We start from the raw sequence: 13931 nt of genomic DNA, 5'->3' as shown, positions 1-13931 counted from the left end.
TGGGCTGCCTAAGGTCCCAGTCCAGCCCTCTGGGGTTTCCCCAGCAGCCATTTTCCTTTCCTCCAACTCAAGTCTTTTGATGGCTTCCCAGTGGTGGCTGTTCCTCTCTTCTAAGAGGCTGAAATGCCTCTCTCAAGGATTAGTTACTGGCAGTAAGAAGTTTAAGCCAAAATAAGCTGGTAGTTTTTGTACTTTTGTCTCTACTTCTTTTGCTTTCAGACCCACTGACCACTGCATGCAGCACGTACAGCGAGCTACCAGTCACAAGGCAGTGTGGTGTAGGAGTGTTGGACTAGGACTGGGGAGAGTAGGATCTTAATTCCCACTCAGGCCTAAAGCTCACCAGGTGACCTGAGGCCAGTCACTATTTTTCAGCCTAACCTAACTCACAGGGATGTTGTGAGGATAAAACAACAAGGGAGAGCCATGTACATTGTGTTGAATTCCTTGGTAAATAAACAAATAATAATGAGAGAAATTAGACAGCTTTTTTTCCACTTATTCAATTTTCTGCTGAGCATCTGAATATCAGAGAGTACAAAAAATCTTGTAGTATGCACGAAGGAGGCCCATAGTGAATGTAATTAGTTCTTTTGCATATGTTACATGAGTGCCGACAATCACAAGGAAATGGTAACAATCCCTCATACATCTGATGAAAAGAAGGAAATGCAACGTGTACAAAGAAGGAAACAGACTTCCTGCAATCATTTCAAGGTCACAGCAAACATTCACTGTTGTAGTTCCAGAATTTCAGCATGCAGGACCTCTGAGCAAAGACAGACTTGGCATGACGCATTTGCAGCTGCAATAAACAAGCTTGGTCCTTCCAGGTCCCTTCCTCAACTTGGGTTCCTCTAGTTGCTGTGGACTACATCTGCCATCACCCATCATTGGTCATATGGACTGTGGAACATGGGTGGTGTGGTACAAAACATCTGGAACAACTGAGGTTTGGGAAGGCAGGAGTAAATCTTTGGATACCAAATGTTGAGAAGAAACAGCTGAGCAAGGCTGGTGCCTTTGCACTTTGCCTGTAAGTTGTCTAGAAGCGTTTGGCTGGCCACAACTGAACATTGCCAAGTGGACCTTTTGTCTGATCCTAAAGTCTTCTTCTAAATGCTCTGAAGTGGCCAAGACACTGGCATTTATTTAGGGCAGCAGATGGGGAGACATGTGAACTTGACTGAGTCATAGCTGCAATCAACTGAAAAGTACTTCCGTGCATGGATGACTTAGTGAAACTAACAGAAGTTGTGTGAGAGTACTCCCGGCCAGTGGATTTTGCCCCACATTAGCAAGGGCTAATACCCAATAAGTGGTAATATTCAGATTTTCTACTTAAGACTCCATACTGGCTTTGTATTCAGGATTTGGGAAATTTTATTCTAGTTCAGCAGAATTCCAATCTAAGAAAGGTCTCAGAGCAGCAACTCCACTTTGTGCCCTAGATTTTACCTAGACAGCCATTTCCAGGTTCTAGATTTAGCACCAGGGACTGGGAGGGAAGGAGACTGGAGTGGCAATTGGAATCAGCACAACTTTGCAGCCCCAAGCTTCCTCCCGTTCTGTCTGCTGGCCTTCCCCTTTTCTCCTCCTCTGGGATCTAATTTTGACCTGGAGCACTCGTGGCATGGTATCTTCTGCACCAGCTATTAGGAGGAACAAGCAGGCTCGACCTTCAGAGTGTGAGCCCTAAGGATAGATGGCCTCAGTGCTTGGACTCTGAAAAATCCTGTTGTTTCCCATGGGATTTTGCCCTCCTGTACTTTAAATCTTTTTACTGCCGCTCAGTTTTACTTTGGCTTTTACTTCTATTTTATACTGTAGTTTATGCTGTATTTTATGGTTTCAACTGTGGTGAGATGTCCAGAGAGCTTTCACTTTTGGGCTATATAGAAATGTTATGGATACAGAAATAAATGACCCTGTAGACAGGTACAGTACTGAGCAAAACCATTTCTTTACATGAATGTGCAATATTAGATTTTGTTTCTGTCCTGTTATAAAGTTGAAATGGAGATGAGAGCTACCCCCATAGCCATTTTGGCCACTGGAGTAAAATCTGCGGGGACTCCATTCCTTTCCTTCCCCGTTACAGAGTGTCTATCCCCTTGAGTGCCCCAGTGAGTTGTTTGCATAGCTCATAGCTCTGCTTGTCATAGTGAACCGCAGGATTCTCATTATGTGTCTTGTATACAAGCCTGTGATTCATATGAAGTAATTTCTCAATCTGCCTCTCCACAGGATAGCTATAAACACAGCATAAGAGAATCTTGTTTTTGTTTTGCCCCGAAAGCTATTTCTTCACTATTTCTTCAAGTGACTATACTATATTATCGAACAAGAAGATTGCTGCAAAAATGGGCCGTTAGTGTAATCAATTTGCAGCCATGAGAAATGATGAGGTGATATCATCCCAGTCTTAAATAAAGAAGGGACCAATGTATAACTCAGTGCTCCCTACACTGAGCTGTCCCACCATGGTACACACCAGTACTACAACTCCCAGCACTTCCAGCAAGCCTGGCCTAGGCAACTGGCAGCTGGAGTCTGTGGGGACTGCTGGGCTCATGCACTGCATCACCACCACCACCACCATCATCATAACCTTATACTTCTATACTGCCCATAGTGTGTGTGTGTGTGTGTGTGTGTTGGGGAGGGGTGAGGTTTAATAACATTTTAAGTCCTGCATACAGATTTCAACCAGGCTGGATCTTACTTAGCTTCCAAGATTAGGCAGGATCAGGTACTTCAGGTTATATGAAAGCTATACCATGAATTCATGGTAGCTGTTGATAACCACCATGTGTCTGTGCTGATTATTGTGGTGGCTTTCATGATTTGTGGGATTCCACTTTTTGAGCTGCTGTGATCATACAAGCCAGGGGTCCTCTACCTTTTTGAACTCATGGACACATCTGAGAATGTGATAATATTGACCCACAAAGAGTTCTGTAAAGAGAATATTATTAGTGACTTACTGGCTGCTACAGAGGCCTAGATACATGAAGGATATGTCGTTCACCCAAGAAACTGAGCACAAGGGAAAAAAAAGGTCTGAACTCTAATGCCAATGGACATATTTGATGCCACAGAAACACAACAAAATATCCATTTAAGGGTGGTTACATGGACACCCATAGGAATTGTTTTTGAGTAGACCTACATAGGATTGCTGATCCCCCCCACACACACACACCTTTCCCCCAGCCCCAATGAAAAGGGAAATGCCCCAAGCCACAAAAGGGAAGAACAAGTTTTTCCTATCTTGACCCCAAGGTTTGTTGCTCCACCGAGTGAGGTAAAGAGGGGGAGAGAGAGAGAAAATGAGGCTAGGGGTGACAGGGAAAGGGGTGAGAGGGAGAGAAAGAGCAAGGGTAAAGGCTGTGAAAGGGGAAATAACAAAACAGAGGGGCGGGGGGGGAAAGAGTACAAAAAGGGGTTGAGCAACAGAAATAGCAAGGCTTGTGGCAAGCGGTGGAGAGAGAAAGGTAGTGAATGTGGCAGGTAACTGGGCCAGCAACTCTTTGCTGCTCTTCCTGCCTGCCAAACAGCTGTTCAGCATCAGCTTTAGGAGCAGAAAGAAGAACACGGTGCCTGAACCTTCCTTGAGCTTTCCAGTATTTAAAATACAGTTTTGGAAGGGAGGCAGGAATAAGAAAGCTTTGGGGGTACTACCAGAAGTCCCCCTAGGCACACCAATGCCTTCAAACTCCATGTTGGCGGGGGGCTAACAGAAATCATAAGTCCCATGCACCCATTCATAAAAATTGCCCCTCTGGACAAGCTTCTCCTGGCCTCCAAGACAGAGAAGTTTCATAAACTCTCAGAGGCTTATAAAACAGCCGCAACCACATGGCTTCCTTCACTTTAACTCACAAATTTGTAATGATATGAACAGAGTACTCGTTAGGAGTTTCTTTTCAGTTTCACTGAAGGCATGAGGAAAAAAGCACTCCATCCCTGCAGCCCTCCTCACAGATGTCCATCAGCCTGTGTGTGTGTGTGGGTGTGTGTGTGTGTGCGTGCGTGCATGCGCATGTGTGTGTATGAGGTGGTGGTCTGGAAAGCTGAGCTCCTGTGTGGAGGGTGTCCAGCTGATCCAGGACCCAGAGCACTCCTCACCTCACCTCAGTCTTTCAGGTCAAACTTGGAGTACGCACAAAAATACTGGTGGATTTCATTCGTCATGAAAGACATTTCTAGGTCTGGACTCTGCTAGTCGCCCAGAATGTGTGGCTGAGGCAGAACCAAAGTCAAGGTCAGTTGGGCAGATCAGGGAGCAAACCTGATCTGGAAGCTTTTGTTGAAGGATAGGCAATACATTAGCCTATTTGTACAAGGATGCTTTTTCACCTTTGGCATGTAGTGGCACACACAAATTGAAAGCCTGTGCTGCTTCAAGACTTGCTGTGGGATTGAATGTGGTGGAAATGGTCTACATCAGCCTTCCTCAACCTGGTGGCCTTAAGAGGCATTTGGACCGCAGCTCCCAGAACTCCCATCCAGCAAGGCCAATGACTGGGAATTCTGGGTACTGCAGTCCAAATGTGTCTAGAAGACACAAGGGTGGGGAGGGCTGGTCTGCATGGTTACATTTGCTCATGCAAAAGAAAAGCTGATTTCAGCCATGATGTAGAGTGCCACCTGTGGAAATGTTTTCAGCAGCCTCTGCATGGGTGAGGTAATTGTTGAATCAATTCTTATTTGGAGAATTGGTGGCACTGGATTGTTAGAGGACAATCCTTCCAATTTCGGCATCTGGCCAGGACAAGCTTTGGCCCACTGTTGGAAATATGAGTTTCTGTATCTAGGATGCAGAGTTTTAAAATTATTTTTAAAGGAAAAGGGCATGGGTCAAGCTATGGGTTTGTTGCTACGCCCCATCAAGTCAATTCTGACTTATGGTGATCCTATGAAAGAAAGCCCTCCAAAATGTGTTACCCATGACAGCCCTGCTCAGCTCTTATAAATGCAAGGCTGTGGCTTCCTTTATGGAGTCAGTCCATCTCATAGTTTGGTTTTCTTCATCTTTTGCCTTCAACTTTTCCTAGCATGATTGTCTTCTCCAGGGAGTTTTACCTTCTCATGATGTGCCCAAAGAATGACAGCCTCAGCATGACTGCTGCATCTTTCTGTCAGCTGAGGGTGTTTGCAAAGCTGTCTTTCAGTACCATGTTTCATAGGCATCCATTTTCTTCAGGCAGCTTTCTTCACTATCCAGTTTTCACAGCCATGCATAATGATTGGGAATAGAATATGTGGATGATCTTGGCCTTGGTCTCCAGTGAAATGTTCTTTCACATGATTATTTTTATTAGTTCCTTCATTGACAGCTTTCCAAGTCTCAGTCATCTTCCAAATTTCTTTTCTACACGCTCCATTTGTATTGATGACTGAGCCAAGGTATGTAAAATCTTCCACAATATCAATTCTTAATAGCTAACAGTAAAGTTCTCTAATTCTTCTATTCTCATGAATTTTGATTTGTTGATATTCTGCTGCAGTCCTGCTTTTGCACTTTCTTCTTTCACTTTCATTAGGAGTCACTTCACGTTATTCCTGCTTTCTGCTAGTAGTAAAGAATCATCAGCGTATCTTAAATTATTGATGTGTCTTCCACCAATTTTGACTCCTTCCTCTAGGTAGGCATGCTCATTTGGGACAGGAAAGTATACTGCATCAGACCCCTTCTGTTATTACATCGCTGACACCAATGCTATTGCATCCTGGGTAGGTCCCAGTGAGAATAATTGAAAGGCAATTGACCTGAACCAACTAGAATGACAGGTGACAGTGAATCAAAACACCTCTTTCAAAGCAGAACAATGAATGCAAAGAATGCATGACTTCGCAGAGAAAGAATGTCCTTCCTTTAGTTCTTATATGCTGATGGGTGTGGACTGAATAGTAAATGTCTGATCCAGATTATCATGCTGTATTTTTTAAATGTAAACAAAGCTCTCTAGACTTGACAGAATGTGTTCTGTAAGCCAAATTTTTCTGGAGTGATATCTCTTTATTGTGCAGCTAAAGGCACAGAGTTCAGTATCATCAACTTGTAAAAGAATTATTGTGGTTTGCTAAAATAAAGTGCTTAATAAATAGTAAGTCTTATGGTAGGTGTTATTGTTTGTGCCCCATCTAAACTTTTCATAACTTCAGGTACAAAACTAGTGTTCCTTTGTTCTGCTGTATTCATGCCCCATCCTGGCAGTGTGTCACTAACCTTTCATAAGAGCAACATTTAGTAATTTTTCTTGAGCCAAGCACCCAATAAATTTATTACAGTTTTAAGCAATGCTAGAGTATTTTCCTTGAAGCAGAATTCTTCTGGAATGGATAAAGGCCTTGGATAATCGAGGACAGAGTGCTGCCACAGTCTTTGGGAACATTCCAGGTCTTATCAGAGGTCCCAGACATATTTACGTCAGTGTTTAAATGGGTATTTATATGGATATGTCAGCAACACACTTCACGGCCAAACCATGGGCCATGTTGCTGTTTGTCTATTTATTTAAAACTGTTATATACTGTCCACTACCAAGGTGTCAGCATGGTCTTACATCCTTAGCAGAGTGAAGTATAGCATCCAAATAGGTTTTCCATATAATAAAACCCTACATTAAAATCAAAATCAAACCTGAAAATACTGGGAAAATAGTATCCTGGCACTGGAAAGAATAAAGTGTCAGCACCAGGCAAACCTCTCCGGGGACCTTATTCTATAACTGGGGTGCCACCACAGAGAAGACCCTTCTCTGGGAAGCCACCCTCCTAATCTCCTTCAAGGAGGACTCTGGAAGAAGGACCTCCAACCCAGATCTTAAGGGGGCGGGCAGGCAGGTGCACAGGGAAGGAGACGCTTCTTCAGATATCCAGGTCCTAAGCCGTTTAGGACTTTATAGGTCATCACTAGCACTTTAAGTTGGGCCCGGACCATAGTTAATAAAACATACCATGGTTTGAGCTTCCACATGTACAACAGCTAGCTATGATTTGAAAGCTACTTGTTGGCTTTTGTCTTCCATCTGCTCAACATTCTATTTCATAAGTTCATTAAGTTCATGGGGCAGACACCTTTGGAGATGTAGTAATGTCTAGAACTATGGTTTGTAACTTCAGATGTAATGACAAACTACAGTTGCTCAAAGTGTGTTTTTATATCTTGGTTGTAGTGAGGATATCATGGCTAGTGAGTTGATGTAAGTTGATGTAAGATGATATAAAAACAAGCCATGATTTGGCTTTACAAGCCATGGTTTGGTATAACTTCAGGATTCATCCCAAGCTTTTGATACAGGAAAATGAATGTATAGAGAACAATCAAGTTACTTAACATATGGAGTTACCCTTAGTCAACTCACAGCAGGGAGTGACAAATGAGAAAAACAATCCTTTCAAAAGAAAACGTATTAAACTGTACATCTATTTCTCCTTCTTCTAGTATTTCTTTTCCTTTTTTATACAATAGCATTATCCCTCTCTTCAATCCAATGATTCACAAAACAAAAAACAAAAACAAGTTTTGGGTTCCCCCGTGAACCCAAAACTTGAACAGGGGCAAAATGAGGTACATCATTTCAGGATCATTAGTTCAAAGTGGAAGATTGATGGGATGCAGATCTACAGACCAATGAAATGCAGCACTCTTTTGAAGCCTCATTCATCTGCTGCATCAGCAACCCATTGCATAGAAAAAGGCAAACTGAGGCAAGAAATTTCTAGATCGTGAATGCAAAATGGGGGATGGGCTGCAGGGCTGATTTGCTCATCAACACAATAAAGCACTCTTTCAAAAACATGTTTTTCCATTTCTCCACCAACCTGTTAAACAGAAACAGGCAAACAGAACAAGTAACTTCCAGATGATTCATGCAAAAATAAAAATAACAAAGACTAGAAACAAAGAAGAAAAATTGATATAACGTAAGAAAATAGTAAACAATACCAAGGTGTTGGGAGTAGTCGAGAAACCACACACACTACAATGCCCCCAAGACAACATTTTTTTTTAAAAGGGGAAAGCAGAGTATAAATGAAAGTGCCAAAAGAAGGCTTGCCAGTTCTAAGAGAAGCCTCTCCAGGCCTCTACTATTATGATTTTTAAAGAATAGTTCAGAGTTCCCAGGCCCAGAACTTTCCTCTAGAATTTAAATGCTTAAATCAATCAACCTGTATTGTGCTGGTGAATGTTTCCTTCACCCTGGTATCTGTCAAGGATTTAGCATTCTGAGGAGGAATTAAAACACCCAAGTACACCAATTAAAAACATCCAAGTACACCTTTTTGAGAAACAAATAGCTGGGTTGCAGTTGACTGTAGGGAGAATGATCAGGACTCTGTTTGGAAAACTGGTGGAGCAGGCCTCCTAGGTATTATGCCTGCTGCCTTAAAAGTAGACCCTACAAAGTTCTGCACTGAGACTCAGATCCTTCAGCACAGATAAAAGGAAGTGCTTCTCCACAGTACAGTATATGACACCATAAGCGTGCCTCCTTTTTGCTCTCTTAGCCTGGGTGATTGCTGCTATGGATTTGAACATCTGTTGGATTTTGCTGTACAGCTGCCTTTGGCCTTGGTTGCAATGGACTTTGATGTCCACCTGGCTTTGCCTATGAATCTGCCTCTGGCCTCTGCAGTTCTTGTTTGCAGTTCTGGAACTCAACCTATGTTCCAGAAGATGGATGACCTAAGATGGAGGAGGAGAATGATGTAAGCTGCCTTGAGCCCTTTGTAGGAAAAAGGCAGGATATAAATCGAAAAATAAATAAAATAAAAATAAATAAACCTACCCAGTTTTGGACCATGCCCTTGCTTCTGAGCCACTCAGACAGAGAGCTTAATGGGTCTCAGTGCTTCACAGCCTAGAACCTGGCCTCATTTGAACTTAATAGGAAGGGCTCCTTTTTGTTCTTCCAAACTTTCCAGATGCTGCTTGACTAATCTGTTAGCTCAGCTTTAGCATGAATCATATTTAAAGTCCATATTTTAAAGTTTCTATTTTTAAGGGGACTTAATTTTGAGGTCCTTCTCTGGATGCTGCCTCCGTAAGAATTTAAATGGGTGGCAACTCAGACTAAAAGAGGACTCTTCCTGCCCGCAAGCCATTGAATCTCTCTCCCTGAAGTTGGTCTTCTGGCACTTACTTCAACCCATCTTAGAAGCTAGATTAAAAACTTTCACCCATGCTTTTTAAAGTCCAGTACTAACTTTGCTCATTTATTCATCAAGATTTAATTCTTCTGTTGTTTATTTATTGTTATGTGTGCATTTTTTGGGGAAAAAAGTTACAATATTATTATAAACCACCTTAATTGAATGGGGCGTGTGATTTGGATAGGGAGACTATAAATATTTGGGAGAGCACCAGTTAACTTAAAAAAAAACCAATGTAAACTTGATTGGTTATTTAAGCAAGTTAAGCATGACAGTGAATATTCTGGCTAGTAGCATATAGTTTAAATGAGGGTGTTACCCTCAGAACGAAATTGCCTTCTCTAAATACATCCTAAATCAGTCAGCATTCTGTCTTTTTTCTAAATGCTTTGCTTTCTTAAGTCACTGCAGAGTATAACTTCTTGAGCTGCAAGTATATACTTAACTTCTGAGGAGACAGACAAGCAAACCAACTATTGCACTTCCTTTGGTATTCTCTCAGACTAGGATTAATAGTGATTGCAGCTGAGGGTGTAACTAGATATAAAAGAAACACAATTTGCTACCCAAAATTATGTGTGCAGTTTCTTCTTTTCTCAGGTGGATCTTAATAAAGATAACATTCAATTGTGGAGTTAAGATTTCACCCCACCCCACCACACCCCTGTCTCTCTGTAACTCTTGACAGTATTTTCACATGTGAAGTTGAAGACAATTCTTACATAAATTGGTTTGTAATGTAAATGCAAACATAGATTAGCCACAAAAGACATCCAGATGACACCCACATTACATGTCTGTGCCTTTCTCTACATGGAGAAACTGTGGAATGGTGTCAAGGGGAGGGAGGGCTTTGCGAATGGTTTCAGGGAAAGGGGCCACTGGGTTTCCTGAAGAGCAATCTTCCCCTGCCAGATGTGAAACAGTTCCCCACCTCTGAATTAGAGGAATTCATATATACAGGTTTTCATACATACAGAGAGGCTTAAAACAGGTTTAGGGCACTGTTCTAGGTGTGTTCTAGGTGGCTGGGGAATGCTGGGAGTTGTAGGACACATGAGAGGGAATGTCTATAAGGGCTGGCACAAGCCAGGAGGCAGGGATGGATGGATAGATGGAGGAGCTGGGCTTCAGTCAGTCACCAGCTTCTAGGTCTAGGGGTCATTCAATTGGTTCCTCGTGCCACCTGGTCATAGCTGAGTTGACAACTGCAATGCCAAGCTTTATTCATTGATGGTTGTGGTGCTGAAAGAGAAGGGAGAGCAAGCAAGCAAGCAAGCCAGCGCCTCTTTTCTCCTCCATGTGGTTGTAGGGTCTTACTTCCTAGTAAGATATCTAGTAGCTAGACTTCCTAGTTCACCACCTCATAATGTCCTATATCATTATATTTCCTGTTTTAGAGATGAGCAACAAATTACCTAGTAAAAGCAGCAGGGCTTTCTTTTAAATGAAAATACTGTCTTTCTTTATGCATGACAAAATTCCATACATACAAAGACAGTTTTATTTAATATGCCAAATTTTAATTATTGTGGGTTTAATCTCTTGTCAACTGTCCAGAGCAGAAGTAGATGGTTTCCGTTTTGCTGAAGAGATGTGCTAAAAATAGAGACCGATTGTTTTTCAGGAAGAATATAAATAATTATATATATGCTACTCATGCTTCATTCATACCTCATGTTCTGTCATGAAGAAAGCAGCACAAACTTGAAGGCTGACAGAGACTGAAATTAAGAGATACTTCCTCAAAAAAAAAAAAGGGGGGGGAAGAAAGGATAGAAGTCTTTAGGAGCATGGAGAATAGAACTCATAGTCTCTTCAAGATCTCATTAACTGCTAGAACAAAATTCAGGCCTGGAAGGTTGCATGTTGCTTTTTATGTTCTTTGAAAGTTCACTAGCTGAACAAATGTTAGAGAACATGGGCCACCCAGGTGGCAGTGGGCACTGGGTTTTTTTTCTTTTTTTTTTCTTTTTTAAGATATCACTGGGTAGGTTGTTGTGTACTAGCAGAACAACAAAAGATATGATGGGCTCAAGTTTAAGTTGTGTAATTATAGTAATGATGTATATTACAACTAGACCGAAATAATTCATGTAATTACTTAGTGTCTTGCTCCAGTTTCTGTGATGGAAGTCTGTTTACATCTCTAATTATGCTATGCAGACACATCTAATCATTTGCGCTTGTTTTGACATGAAACAGTCTATGTAGTAAATACAGAAGGATCGTATATTACTGACAGAATTCTGGGAAGACAGTCCATTCTGGCTATTATTTTTTATTTAAAAATCTGTGATCCTAGATTTTCTGAATGCCTGCTCTGAGTTTTGGTATTTAAAGCATCATGAGATTTTGAGCTAGCACAGTGCTGCAGATGGAGCTAGTCTTTGTCCAAGGAGATCCGAGTTCCAATACCTGCTTTTAAAAAAAAGTAGAAATCATTATAGAAAGTATCACTCAGCCATGCAATTTTAGGTGGTCCTGGCCTAGTCACTGTTGCTCACTCTAATCAATTTCTCATGGTTGCTACAAGAACGAAATGATTTAACTCTGTGCATGCTTCTTGGAGGAAGCACTGTGTGTTTGGATGGAGATATGAACCATATAAAGCACAAGAACATGGGAAAGCCTTCATTTAAAAAAAAAAATCCTCTGTCTGGGAAGAGAGATCAAGATAGCATAACATTAAGCTATTTATATTCTCTTAACAGCATGTACTCCCCATTTTGTTACACAACAAACAAATACCAAATCATCATTTATTTATTCAAATATGTATACCTTGCTTTCCCAAGAGGTATGTGCAAAGTGGTTTACAAAATAATCACAGTGAACTTACATTTCAAACAATACAAGAACTGCACATTCCAACACTGTAAAAAAGGCATCAGAACAGGAGGGTAAAATGTGATGAATCAGAAAGAAACTAAATGTTAGTTCTTCAAAGAGCCAGTTTGGCACACAAAGTGGTCCTGGTTCGACTTACCGGGCCTGAGTTTTGCACCCGGGAACTAAAGCAAGATAAATTATAAATCATCATCAACAGCAGCAACAACAAAATGCAGAAATAATTGGATCCTTATCTGCCTTCTGAACAAGAGCAGTTGAAGCACCAAGTGCACATTCTTTTTTGTTAATTGTCTCTCTAATTCCTTCCACCTTCTCACAGAAGGTGAGGAACCCAAAGAAAAGCCTCCAGAATGGATCTAATTAAAGAGCATGGTTTCAACAACAGAAAGTCACAGAAAGTGCCCAGAAAGTTCTTCTGGTCTTATCACATTTATCTGAATCCTGGGAGGTATAGAAATGTCGTCGTCATCATCTATAATTTACTATGAGGCAGAAATAATCTTCCCAACACTTAATAAGAAGTAATTGACACTGAAAAAAAGAAAAGCTACAAATCGATCTAGTCCAGGCACCAAATGTCAGGCAATTGGTTCTGTTTTGCTGAGAACATGCGAGATCCAAATCCCCTTTCACATTTGTACAGCCTTTAAAAAAGTAACACAGCATTACATTACAATGTTGTTAACCCATCGTCAATTAGGCTGCTGCCACTCATGCATCACTAAAACTAAGGGAATCTATTCTTACAATAAACTTGGAATGGTGTGGTGGGTAGACTCATTCACACATTTTCTGGTAAAAACTTGCAAATGTAGCTGGATCTAGATATGTAGAATTGAGAAGAGGACTCAGGTCCAGTTAAATGGTATGATAAACACACTGTTGCCAATAAAGGCAGCTTTGTGTTGAGTTCTCCCATCATCTAACTTAACTTGCGTCTTTCTCCTGATTGCACAGAAACGGGAACCTAAACAACATAAATGAAACGAAGACTTGTGCTCAGGTGACAGGAAAAAATCACCAAAACCCATTTCTGATAACATTCTGGGTTGAAATGCTTAGTTGTGCCCTCAGATGCCAGGTCAGTCTCACACTCCTTATCATTGTCCAGGCTTTTGTAACAGACCACAAAGAGGACCTTCAACTTGTTTTCACTTCGAGAAATGCTAAACATGTTGAAAAGGTGGTTGGTTGCCAACAGTATAATTCACAATGCTTCAAAGATAATTACTATGTTTACCACTTTTCTCCCAGCAATAAGGAGGCCCATGGCATAGCAATTATCTGGGTATGCTTTCCTTTGGAAGGGGGCTGCTGGAAGTTGATGATGTTTTGCAATATATGAGTTTATTTACAGGTTGAGCATGAGTGGAGGCATTAATTTAGCACTCAACCAGGCACCAAAATTAGATCCCCAAGTGATCTCCAAATGCCCATAGCTGAGCCCTCTTCCTGTGTCTCTCTCTGTGTGCCTTACAATACAAGTCTATGGTCCATAGACACATTCTAGAGATTAGAGGGATGCTCTGAAGAAGCCTTCCAAAGGCAGAGACAGCACTTTTAATTCAGGAGGGGGAGTAGGAAATCCCCCAGCCTCTTACAGCCAACATGGAAAGAGCTGTTCTGGCTGTATTCTGAGATCAGAAAATTTATCTTGGAAGAGGAGGAGGAGGAAGAGGAGGAGAAAAGAGAGGGTTCTGATGGGCAGGTAGGGGATATGATACCAGGATGTGATTTATCTTGTACCATTTCCAGGCTCATTCCCACCCCCTTGCAAGTGTCCTTGCTAGATAAGTGGAGCAGTCTATTTAGCACAAAAGTGAGGAACGGCAGGCAGGGAGGGAAAGAGCACCGGAGCCACTCTTCTGCCATGCCAGCTTCCACCCAGCAGTGTGTTGAGAACTTAGAATCCT

This window comes from Varanus komodoensis, unplaced genomic scaffold (assembly GCF_004798865.1).
Source record: "Varanus komodoensis strain SLA01 unplaced genomic scaffold, ASM479886v1 scaffold14_3, whole genome shotgun sequence".
Lineage (NCBI taxonomy): Eukaryota > Metazoa > Chordata > Lepidosauria > Squamata > Varanidae > Varanus > Varanus komodoensis.
Note: the sequence above shows the minus strand (reverse complement) of the source record.